Genomic DNA, 13943 nt, shown 5'->3' with positions numbered 1-13943 from the left:
GCGTTGCTGGGGGTTATCCTTATGAGATAGATATGTACTATAACGGACTTTTTTGTAGTCCTTTTTAAGATATACAATTCCGTAGTACATTATTTTGGTGTATCTCATAAGGTTTAGCCAGCGTTAACAATATAGTGCCCGAAAACATATTTTACGACTTGATTATAAAACATCGACTTTTCTCCACTTTCTATAAATAAAATATGCATGTATTATATATGTAAACCTTCCGGAAGAAATTGTCTAAATGTTAGTGGAAACCTTATCATTATCCGTTACGTACTTTAGACGAACTGAGCGCACAAACAGTCACGGAGAGCGACTTTATTTTATACTATTTAGAGATGTTATTGTGTGTTCCTGTAAGTATTTAAAAAAAATGCTAATAAAAAATAAAAATAAATATTATTTTAAAACTAGTAAAAACTGATCGTGGATAAATCAGGTGTATTAGATACGGTTGCTTAAATACGGAGTTGATAAGACATGAATACATTGTGGATTGAACTGTGTATGATGTCTTCATTACTGCAGGTGTCTCAGTTGAGTGTTATAACTTACAATTTGTAACCCATTGATCCCAATTATTGGTAGAACGGTACCTACCAACGGCGGTATCAAATATATTATACATAATTCATTTCGCTATTGCCAATGCATTAATAAGAAATGATATTGAAATGTAAATGAACTAGGTACTGGTTCCTATTTTGGTACCCATGCGAAAATAAAATCATTTAAAAATATTATAGTGTGGCAACGATTTGACTTTAATTTTGCATAAGTTTAATGGTAAAAAAAATCAAGAAACAAACGGAAAAAATCACCCAATTTATACTGAGAAAAACGAGTATTGCCGATTTAATAAAATCTTTTAAAAAGATGATAGCAGACCATTTCCTAATAAACTATTAGTACTTTCTAAATATCTATTGTATAATGACGAAATGCGATAATATTAGATTTTTTATGAACACATCACATTCCGACATCGCCATAACACATTCGTGTTTTTCTGATAGTTTATTAGTAAATCTGTCAATTTATTCGTTAAGGCGATGCCATACGTAGTAATGCAAAATCATGTGTTTTTGGTTTGAAAATTTGGTCGCCTAGAAATGTTTCAGATGCTTTAATTAAATACTGAGAGTAGAATACATCTTGGCCTTTGAAATAATCGAGTATTTTTTAGATAAGTCTTTTTATAAGCCCAGAAAAATATAATGTATTAGGCCTATGAAAACTGCTTTAACGTTCAAAATCTCCTACTTACGAACCCATTTTCGGTTATGATTTTATTGTATAATGAGGAAAATTAAGTTGTTTATAAAATGATCGAAAAAAAAAAAATTATGCCTAAACATCCACAAAATAAAATAAAAGGCACTTTTTGGCCACGTTTTTTTCTTGCATAAATCAAAACAGGCGGATGGTGTTAAGCGGGAATTTAAACCTTGTCGCCATCTATGTAAGGGTTGTTATTGATAGCTGCTCAACTTTAAATATTACACGACGTAGTGCATCGCCTTAAAGGCGTAAACAGTGAAAATACCCTAATTTTGTGGAGAAAAGAGTTTTGAACCGACCAAATTTTGACTCTTTGTAAATTTGTTTGTACGTTCCGTGCCCGGTTAATCTTTTCAAGATGGCAGTCGTGTTAAGGTGCTGAGAGTCATGTCGGAGTAATCAACTTTATGAACTTCTAGTTTAGTAATACCTAACTGCTGTTTAATAGTGTCTGTTGCACTTCGGCACAATTAATTAAATTAAATTTCTATGAATAAATATTTAGATCAAATAGCTACTATTCTTTTTGCACATTCGAAAGTGACCAAGCACATGCCGGAATTCAGTATTCTTTATTGGAATACCAATGGTAGGAATGCGTTTGCAGATGAGCTGAATATATCCTGTATCTACCTCCAGGAAGAAGAACTTATTATTCATTTGTGGAAGACAGATGTGTTCCCACCAAGAGATTCGAATAAGATCCTCATTATTCAACAGTTAAGGCGATGCACTACGTCGAGTAATATTTTAAATTGAGCCACTATCAATAACAACCCTTACTTAGATGGCGATAAGGTTTAAATTACCGCTTAACACCATCCGTCTGTTTTGATTTATGCAAGAAAAAAACATGGCCAAAAAGTGACTTTTATTTTATTTTGTGGATGTTCATTGTTCAGGCATAAGTATTTAAATTTTTTTCGATCATTTTATAAATAACTTAATTTTCCACATTATACAATAAAATCATAACCGAAAATGGGTTCGTAAGTAGGAGATTTTGAACATTAAAGCAGCTTTCATAGGCCTTATGCATTATTTTTTCTGGGCTTATAAAAAAGACCTATCTAAAAAATTCTCGATAATTTCAAAGGCCAAGATGTATTCTACTCGCAGTATTTAATTACAGCATCTGAAACATTTCTAGGCGACCAAATTTTAAAACCAAAAACACATGATTTTGCATTACTACGTATGGCATCGCCTTAACGTACAATTCGCAATCCTGAGTAAAAATTACATTTTAATATGTTTATGCATTTGCAATTCTTCGTCTATTTCATAAAATAGATTAATATTTTAAGTTCAACCTGTTGACAACATTCAATTAGATGATAGAGATGCAGATTAAAAAACAAAACTTACAATAAACGCATATCACAGCTGCCATTCTACAGATCATTCAACATTCGGCGCACACCTATGCTAAACCAGTCTTTAATTCCGACATACGCCGGCACAAAACGCGATCGCAAAATCAAATACACTTATCGTCATCTACTTACACCAAGGCTGCCCAACCTTTTTAACAGTTGGGCGAAATTGACGATTTTGAATCACTGGCGGGCCACTGAATACCTGACGGCTCCTATTTCCATGGGGGGGGGGGTTGTTAGAGAATTTCTATAAAACATAATTCCCCACAAAAAAAAATCTAAATGAGTGCTCCCCACAAAATATTTGAAATCCATGGGGGGGGGGGGGGGTTGTTACGGAACTTCGCTGCGAAAATTTTTGTTTAAAAAGTAAGTTCAACAGGTTAGATTTTTTCGTCGCTGATTCTCGTTCTGAGTAGCCTAAATAGCGATAAATCGCCTTCGTTGGCAACACTGGTGACCGCGCGCAAGCTGCATTGTTTGTTTTACCGCGGGCCCGCGACACTTTTTCAAATTGGCGGATTGGCGGGTTTTTTGAAAATGGTTCACGCGGGCCACTTATAATTCGTTTGCGGGCCACATTGTGGCCCGCGGGCCTGGGGTTGGGCAGCCTTGACTTACACGATCAAATTTGGAATTGACTCCTTACAATACATCGCATATAAGCAATACAACGCATTACCTAGTAACATAAAACTTCTAGTAAAGAACAAAAAAACACTGGCAAAATCTCTTACAAGCTATTTCCTCAGCAGTTTTATTAATTAGTGATACAATCTTTCTTTGGAACTCTAAAAAGAACTACTGTGTTTATTTATTTCATTGTATTTATAAAATATTTACCATTTACCTGTTTTAAGTCTGTCTAGTCTGTTTTAAAATCTATGTACCCTGTACATTAAACTCCCTTTTAAATTCGTTTATGTAAAAATAAGTTCCCTTTATTTTATTAATGTTGTTTTTCCTGAAATGAGTTTTTAGTAACTCACTGGGAATAATATATTATTGTTATTATTTTTCAATACATTATCACTAAATAATTAAATAAATAACTAAAAGTAAATCCTGTTTAATTTTAACCTAAAAATTTGACAGAATGCATTTTATGGTAATAATTTTGTTAATACGAATTTTTGTTGCAAAAAACATCACGAATTAAGTTAGAAAAGCAGGCATTGGACAAAATATAGACGTGTAATTGTTAATTTGTGCAATTCAAGATCCTGTCAAAAGTATTCTAAAAATACCCGAAAGCCGGCTATAAAAATATTTTCAATGCAACGAAATATCACGAACAAAATAAACAAGAAATATTTACTTAGAAAACGGCCAAATTTAGAATATGGAGGGTGAGAATTGAACATCCCGCCTTTTATTATTTTCCATTTAACTGTGTTTAGTCTGTTTTAAAATCTATGATTGTTCATTTAACTCCCTTTTTAATTCATTTATATAAAAATAATTTCCCTTTATTTTATTAATGTTGTCTTTCCCGAAATGCGTTTTTTTAATCTCATTGGGAATAATATAGGTATTATAAATATTATTGTTATTATTTAAAATATATTATTGTTTTTTTATAATCACCCACTTTTAACAGTAATGTCATAAAAGGTAAACCGGTTACATGCGAATCATTTATTTTAACACATCCCAAACGCAATTATAAACAAATATTGTTTTTCTTAAAAAAGCTTAACATTTTTCACAATTTATAGTCTAGCCTCTTCCTTTCCTCGTATCTTATCCTTCTTTCAAACGAAAACTTTTTATATTACCGGTGCACGGAGAAAAATGAGTTAATAGAGTATATCTGAACATGTGTTCATGCGCCTGCATTTGTCTTGATAATATAATAATATAATGGCGAAATTCGAAAATATTAGAATTTTTATATTCTTATTTTACTAAAATGTTAGGAAAATGACAGTAAACCTGTTAATATATTAGTTAAGGGCCTGTAATCCTGTTAAAAACGCGAACCAACACTTTTAAGAGACTTTTAAAAAACTAACGATAGTAATTTTACTCCGTGTGTGCACAAAAATAAACACACATGTGTCAGAAACAATTGTTTTTAACGGTACTTATTACAATTTCACAAAATTATGCACTTAGTCGTATAACATGTTATTAAGTTATTAATTTCAACACCAATAAAAAAGCCGCAAAAACAGAATAACCTAAATGTGATAAGTCATAAAGCACGTAGAAAATTTACATATGTAAATCAGTCAGTCCATAAATAAACAGTCAGTCCCTATCCTCGCTATGAGAGATATTTACTTCCGTCAAGTTTCTCCATGGTAGGAGCCCTGGCAAGTGATACCATTACAAAAAATACTGATTTACGGGGCCGTTCGCTTATTCATACGCTCGATTGGTATATGTTGCCAGGTTGCTACGGCCGAATAATATGTACTGTTTGGTAACAGGATAAAAAGTCATCCAAATTACAATTCAATTCAAAAGTTATACAGGGTTTTCCAATAAGAGGTGTTATTTTGAATAGCCCGCTATTTCGGTAGATGTTACTTTTGAAGCTGTCATTTTTTGACATTTGACAATTAAAAACAACGCCATTAATAAAAATGGAACGATACACGCTTCAACAACGCATTGAAATTATTAAAATTCACTATTATTAATTATTAGAATTCCATCGATAAATCATCTTGAGTGATGAGGCCCATTTCGACCTCGGTGGCTTCGTCAACAAGCAAAATTGTTGCATCTGGGGCTTGGAAAACCCAAGAGTTATTGTTGTAAAGCCTCTCTATCCTCAACGTGTGACTGTTTGGTGCGGTTTATAGTCCGGCGGAGTCATTGGACCTTACTTTTTAGAAAATGAGGCTGAAGCAACAGTTACGGTGAATGGATTGCGCTATCGAGAGATGATTAATGATTTTTTTATGTCCGGAATTGGCTGGCATTGATCTGGACAACGTTTGATTTCAACAAGACGGCGCTACGTGCCACACAAGCAACGAATCTTTTACGATTGAATATCAAAATAACACCTCTTATTGGAAAATCCTGTATATGTAACCGATTTAACCTAGTTTTTGTTTCATCACTTTTCATAATTTTATAACAATTTTTATAGGTTTGTTGAATTGTCATTTTGAGGCATTATCATGGAACCGTACTGTTTATTGTTCCCGAAGATGTGCTAACGCAACGACGAACAGGTTATTATTGTACACATCTTCTATATCAAGGCTGCCCAACCTTTTTAACAGTTGGGCGAAATTGACGATTTTGAATCACTGGCGGGCCACTGAATACCTGACGGTTCCTATTTCCATGGTTTCCAAAACATAATTCCCCACAAAAAAAATCAAAATGAGTGCTCCCCACAAAATATGTGAAATCCATGGGGGGGGGGGGTTGTTACGGAACTTCGCTGAGAAAAAAATTCCGCGCGCACCCAAAAACATCATATGTGATTCCCCATAATTTTTCGATTTCCATGGGGGGGGGGGGGGTGGCTACAAGGTTCCATTTCGGACGCAAAAAATATTATATCAAAAACCGGTGTATTTTTGTTTAAAAAATGAGTTCAACAGGTTAGATTTTTTCGTCGCTGATTCTCGTTCTTTTTCAAATTGGCGGGTTTTTTGAAAATGGTTTACGCGGGCCACTTATAATTCGTTCGCGGGCCACATTGTGGCCCGCGGGCCTGGGGTTGGGCAGCCTTGTTCTATATAAATAAAAAAAAGTTGGTTTGTTCAAAATCTTAAATCACCGAAACTTTTTTAAAAAACAGCGCCGTGTGTTGGACCTAAAAGCAACACGCGCTATTGTTTTTCTATCTGCATAGATAGACTGAGCCACAGCTACGCGTGGCGGGGTACAGTTTGTAGTAAATAACTAAAGAAATAATGCTATTTTTAAATACATCTATTTTAATTTCACTTCTGTTTCCTTGAATGAATATAATATATGAACCTCATCGTAGTCAATGAGCATGACGTAATTCGGTGTTGGTATTCTCAATTTTTTTTCCCTAGATTTCAGATGAAAATTACCTTAAATTTGATAATGAGTATATGAGACGAATTTCAAAGTTTCTAGAACTCTCCAGAATATTAAAGAATTTCCAAAGATTAGCTTGGGAATTTTGCCTGCAAAACTTAAATACTCGTATGTATATTTTCCCAATATTTTTAGATTTTGTGTATTTTCCCTTTTACCCATTTTTTTCCCTAGATCTTAGGAAATTTCCCTAGACATACCATCACTGTAATGTGAGATGGTCGCCGCACGAATGTCCGGATGTCGTGCACGGAGAAAAATGAGTATGGCTGATTTATTAAAATCCAGTTAATAACAGGATAAAAGACCGTTTCCTGATAAACTTTTTAGCTAATTCATAATATATCAGAACCCGTCTTCATACACCTGCATTAGCCTTGATAATATATAATGACGAAATGCGAATATATTAGGATTTTTATGATGTTCCGTCATCATTTTACTAAAATGTTTACTGGAAACCTGTTAAACGATTCTGTAAGGGCATGCAGTCCCGTTTTTAACCGGATTACGAATAATTGGAAGATATTCTTTTATTTATTTATTTATTACACGCCATTTTTAAGTTTTATTATAAGAGCTTTTACAAACATTTGATAATATGAACATAACAATTCAGTGAAACAGTAATCAATATTAAAATATGTATTTAAAATAATACAGAACCCATACAGAAGAATGGTATTAATTTAATAAACTTGAAGGCTAAACTTAATTGTTATTATTACTGAAGTACGTTATTATAGCCTTCTTGTAACTATATTCCATGCAGTTGATCACATCTACTGATTCTGAGAAAACATTGCCAACTGCATGCAATCTATGTAAAGCGAGTATCTAAATGACTCAGTTCTGATATTTTTATTGCAATTGAAAAGAGATTTGGATCGACCTTAATAAATTAGCAATATTTTGTATGTGTGTGTGTTGCTGTCGGCGGATTTGCTCGGCGGACAGTTCCGTGTGTGAATTCTGCGCATAAGTTTGCCTAAAACGATACATTCAGAAATATAAAATGAATTCCCCGTGGTGAGATATGGAGATATGAGATAAGGATGTCAATAGTTGGCGTGTGAGCGATGTTGATGGACATGGTGTGATCATTTCAACTCTGAACATAACTGTTTTGGAAATTTTAATATTTTAAGAATTCGCATGATTTTTTAATTAATTGTTTACCAAGTCGTTTTTGAATGCCTTAGTTCTCTTTATGAAATTTATGCTTTGAGATTTTACATACAGCTTTTCCAAACATAATACAGGGTTTTCCAAAAAGATGTGTTATTTTGAATAGCCCGCTATTTCGGTAGATGTTACTTTTGAAGTTGTCATTTTTTAACATTTGACAAGTAGAAACTACACCATTAATAAAAATGCATTGAAATTATTAAAATTCACTCGAGTGAATCAAATGCAAATCATCTTGAGTGATGAGGCCCATTTCCACCTCGGTGGCTTCGTCAACAAGCAAAATTGTCGCATCTGGGGCTCGGAAAACCCAAGAATTATTCTTGAAAAGCCTTTCTATCCTCAACGTGTTGAGGATAGAGAGGCTTTCAAACCCAGTTAATAATGTTTTTGTTTCATCACTTTCCATGACTTTATATAACTTTTTAAAGATGTAATGAATTATCATTGTGATGATTTATCCGGTCACCGAATAAACTATGACGCGAATGTGAATGGCAGAAGAAGTTGAGGATGCCCGAGAAAGACATGGCACGATCAAGTGAACCATATACCTACTTGAGTCAGGCCATGTCAAGAGTCGGAATAACAAAACAGATTGTATGAAACGATTTTGACCGAGTTGTTTGGCGGTGCGTCCTCTCTGCCTACCCCTCCGTAAAAACGTCATAATGTTAGCTAAATTTATTGGTGCACGCCGGGATTCGAACCTGCGATCTTTGTATTGATAATAGAGGATCATAACGCGACCACAAAAGTCTTCAAACAATTAACATAATGAAATTTTGCTTTTAAAATTGTAATATTTTTTAAAGCCAGCATCATTTTCCAGAGTTCACGCGTATCAAGGTCAGAGATGAAACGTTATATCAATAAAATGTTGATACATAATCAAAAATTAACATTAACCGGGTGAAATTTGCCAAATTATTATTACTATCGTCCCCATAAAGGTAAATATTTGACCTCATAACCTCGAAAAACAAAAACATGGCGGCCAGATGGTGTAACCTAAAAATAATTCAATGCACGCTTTTTAAAATGACACGCTAATACCATAAAACGAAATCCGTCTAGTGTACAATTAATTATTCTGTGTTCATCAATCACAAATGTGGCCGACAAATAAAAATCGAAAACTGTGCCGTGTATCTTTAATTTGTTGATCATTACTGCGTAAGTAAGTACTTATTCGAATCTCCACCAAAAAAACTGCAGTAACTACAGGGTTTTCCAATAAGAGGTGTTATTTTGAATAGCCCGCTATTTCGGTAGATGTTACTTTTGAAGCTGTCATTTTTTGACATTGGACAAGTAGAAACTACGCCATTAATAAAAATGGAACGATACACGCTTCAACAACGCATTGAAATTATTAAAATTCACTTGAGTGAATCAAATGCAAATCATCTTGAGTGATGAGGCCCATTTCCACCTCAGTGGCTTCGTCAACAAGTAAAATTGTCGCATCTGGGGCTCGAAAAACCCAAGAGTTATTGTTGAAAAGCCTCTCTATCTTCAACGTGTGACTGTTTGGTGCGGTTTATGGTCCGGCGAAGTCATTGGACCTTACTTTTTAGAAAATGAGGCTAGAGCAACAGTTACGCTGAATGGATTGCGCTATCGAGAGATGATTAATGATTTTTCATGGCCGGAATTAGAAAGTATTGATCTGGACAACGTTTACTTTCGACAAGACGGCGCTACGTGCCACAAAGCAATGAAACCATTGATCTTTTACGATTTAATATCAAAATAACACCTCTTATTGGAAAACCCTATACTTAAAAGGGTACCTACCTACTTTTACTGGATTGTTTCTCGTATTTAGAAAATCCAAGAACCTAAAATACCCTGGGCAGATCATTAGTGCGATTTTGTACGAGTTGCATTGAAGCCAAATCTAGGTTGAGGGGAAATTGCCTGGCAGCCATATTGTATGACAAACTTTTGAAAAGATTTGTATGCAAAGTGGTGCGTAATGATCTATTATAATTTTATTTTGAATGCAGTTATACCGGCTTGTGATTCTTTTGATATTTGATGAGACGAGGAATGTGTCAATAAAAAAAATAAGTAGGTTTAGGCATTTTTCATACATTTCCAAATTGTTCTCGAATAGCTCCGTCCAGGGATTTTAGGTTCATGAGACAAACATGTGATTTATTGTGGAACTGCGCTATTCTGCAATATTTTTATATTTAAACTTTTTTTAGATAGTCTATCTGTGTTTTTATTTTATTTATTTTCTTTTTCTGTCAACTCCTTTCTTTTTCTGTGTGTAACATGAATTTCATGCGAAAACTTTACTGGTTCATGCAATCATGTAACCTGCAATTGTTTAAATAAAATATTTACCTATATCTGTTAGATTCCCCAGTAAACTAAAATTATTAAAAAAATATGTATATTTTGAAAAAATTCTTTGTCAAAAAAGGACGCTGAGAGCAGCTTGAATTTTGACGTTTTGAAATTCTAAAAGAAAAATTCGGTCCACCCTACTGCACAGATCATTTTACTACAAGTGATAAGATAAATACTAAATATTAAATTAAATAAATATAAAATACCTATTACGTATTTCCAATACAATGTGTTAGTAATTTCATCTGGAATGAAAATCGTTCTTAATCCTTAATATTACTAACTAGATAACGTGTATCCGGAGTTACTCGGGGGCTTAAATGGTTTGGTGTAATTTTTTAGAAATGCTGTTTCTCATAAGGTTTAGCCAGCGTTAGTAATGTAAGCGCCCGAAAATATTTAATAATGTTTACGACTTGATTATAAAACATCGACTTTTCTCTGGTACCTATAAATATAATATGCATGTATTATATCGGCACGTACCCTACAAACTTTAACCAGCTATTCCTTAGCATATTTGGAGTAAAAAATCTTATGTGCACTTTGCTGTCCGGTAACGTTTTTTTTTATAAAAAAATTATTATTCATATTTTCACCACATGTCACCACTGTTTTATCCTTTGTCAAAGTTTGAAAACCCATCTGGCAATATTGTATTCGAATTTCGTTGAATAATGCACGTGTGTACCTATATTGGCGCACTTTTACAATCACAACGAAATGGCACGGCACCATTCGTCTCATTTTTCACTATTATTATTTAGTGTGTGCGAAAGAGCGAAGACGCTATTCGACATACTTGCTTATAACAGCTGTTGAACACGAAAAGCAATGCCAATGACAGTGATGTAGTGTGGAAATTTTTATTTTTTTGTTTTTAATTGAAAAAAAAAATGCTACCGGACGGCAAAGTGCACATAACATTTTTTACTCCAAATGTGCTAAGGAATAGCTGGTTAAAGTTTGTCGGGTTAGTGCCGATACACCCTGTATATAAACCTTCCGGAAGAAATTCTCTAATAGACCCGATATTGTTTTACATGACAAAATTTAATTAAAATAACTTATATCATTGATGTCGCTATTCCAAATTCCTGTAATATTCAAAAATCTATTTTTGAAAAAATAAGAAAATACACAGATTTAGGAAATGAAATTAAAAGAATTAGGCATTCTCAGACTATAAAAATATTACCATTTGTTATTTCGGCTACTGGCATTATACCTAGCTCTCTCATTCAAAATGAAGGCGTATTAGATCTATCAAAGAATTATTACATAAAAATGCAAAAATCAGTCTTTTTAAATACATGTAGGATTTCAAAAGATTTTTTAAATATTTATATTGAGGGGTCAGTAAGATTTATAGGTCCAATTAGAAGTTCTACCGAGCCGAACCCTCTGATATGAAAATATTTGGAGTCGGTGAATTATTTTCCCATTTGATCTCTGGTGATTTGACGTGTTGTTTTGAATTATTTTGTATTTATTATGCTTATATAGTGCACTTTCATAATGTGGATTGACTAGATGATCATTTGTGGAAATGTGCGTGGAAGGGTTTAGTTTTTCCTGTGGGGTAAATTTAACCCTGACATAAATTCTGAAAAGGAATTACTGTGATCACCTACCTAAACGTCTTCTGGTTTTGAAAAGGGATGCCAAAATTTTACTCGTGCCAAGCGCCGTTTGGTTCAAGGTCGGCCCTGTTTCCAGCCTCTGTGTTTCCTCTCTCCTAAAACATGTTACTCCTTCCTTTTTCAAGCCCCCACATACTTATTTTCTTACCTTTATTTATATCTTTACCGATTTATAACAAGTTTCGCGTTAATTCTTGAAGTTTTTAAATTCCAAAAAAATATATGTTATTTTTGAAGAAAGTATCCATACAATTGTTATGCCAGAACGTTAATTATATGAAATTCTATCGACAGAAAAAAATCGCAAAGTAAGCTCGGAAAATTAATAAAAACACGTTTTGTTCTGTTATTTAATATGTTTTAGACATGAAAAATTTACAGTGTATCTTTAAATGCAACTAAAGAATTTTTCTAGAAAGTTTTGCTCCGTTTCAAACGAGTCGTGTTTTATTAAATATTTTCATTATGTTCGCTTAATTATTATCGTTTTTTAATATTCGCGCGCTCCCTCTAACATTCGTATTTACATATCTCCCTTTCAAATCATCTTTGAACGCTTACTACGGGGCCTGAAAGGGAATCAGTTTTTTTTTTGTTAGATCCCTTAAATATTGAAAAATGAGTGTAGTTATTTAAAGCAACGTGTTATAGTAACCTACTGTAAAAATATAAAATAGAAAAGAATAGATATATAATATGTCGTTATTTCTATAGCCATGCTTTGTATTAGCTCACTTCAAGTGCGTCCAAGCGTGTGTTTTTGACTAACTTGTAACAATCTACAATCTACAGTTCCAAGATTGATGAAATTTTGCACACTACAAGAGATTTCAAAAACAACCACCATCCCCTTTTCCCAGGTAGAATTCGACTGTAGCAGAATTTTCATTCTTAAATTTGATGCTGAAATTTATCACAATTGACGTTCAAAAGAAAATGACTGCTTTCAAACAAGCCAAAAACTCTTTGTAAAACCCGGGCAAAGCCGGGGACTTCAGCTATTATTTAATTTAGACAGGAAAGTTTTTATTACGAACCACTTGTATTTTAATGCATTACTTTTCATGACTATAAATTTATTTAATGTTGAATTACTTATTCCGGAAAAACACTATGCGTTTGTAGTAATCGGCTAAGCAATATTTATCTCTGTTTACTGTCATCAAGAAAAACATTTCAAGAAAAGAGGTATATTTTTTATGGTAATATTTTTGCTTAATTATTATCTTTTAATATTAGCTCGATCCCTCTAACATTTTTATATACATATCTCCCTTTCAAACCATCTTTGAACGCTTGCTACGGGGCTTTCCAGTGTCTCCGGGCTCCTTTTATTTCTCTGGGGACCTCGGGAGATCTCTCCATCCCCTTTCTAGAATCTTACCTGGACCTCTGGCAAGCTTCATTTAAACCATCTTTGAACGCTTGCTACGGGGCTTTCCAGTGTCTCCGGGTTCCTTTTATTTCTCTGGGGACCTCGGGAGATCTCTCCATCCCCTTTCTAGAATCTTACCTGGACCTCTGGCAAGCTTCATATAAACCATCTTTGAACGCTTGCTACGTGGCCGCATACCCTCGTGTCATGCTTCTCCGACTCCTCGAGTGGGTACTGCGCTTCCAGTGTCTCCGGGCTCCTTTTATTTATCTGGGTACCTCGGGAGATCTCTCCATCCCCTTCCTAGAAACTTACCTGGACCTCTGGCAAGCTTCATATAAACCATCTTTGAACGCTTGCTACGTGGCCGCATACCCTCGTGTCATGCTTCTCTGACTCCTCGAGTGGGTACTGCGCTTCCAGTGTCTCCGGGCTCCTTTTATTTATCTGGGGACCTCGGGAGATCTCTCCATCCCCTTCCTAGAATCTTACCTGGACCTCTGGCAAGCTTCATATAAACCATCTTTGAACGCTTGCTACGTGGCCGCATACCCTCGTGTCATGCTTCTCCGACTCCTCGAGTGGGCACTGCGCTTCCAGTGTCTCCGGGCTCCTTTTATTTCTCTGGGGACCTAGGGAGATCTCTCCATCCCCTTTCTAGAATCTTAC

This window comes from Hesperophylax consimilis, chromosome 22 (assembly GCF_061612785.1).
Source record: "Hesperophylax consimilis isolate HC1 chromosome 22, BYU_Hcon_1.0, whole genome shotgun sequence".
NCBI lineage: Eukaryota > Metazoa > Arthropoda > Insecta > Trichoptera > Limnephilidae > Hesperophylax > Hesperophylax consimilis.
Note: the sequence above shows the minus strand (reverse complement) of the source record.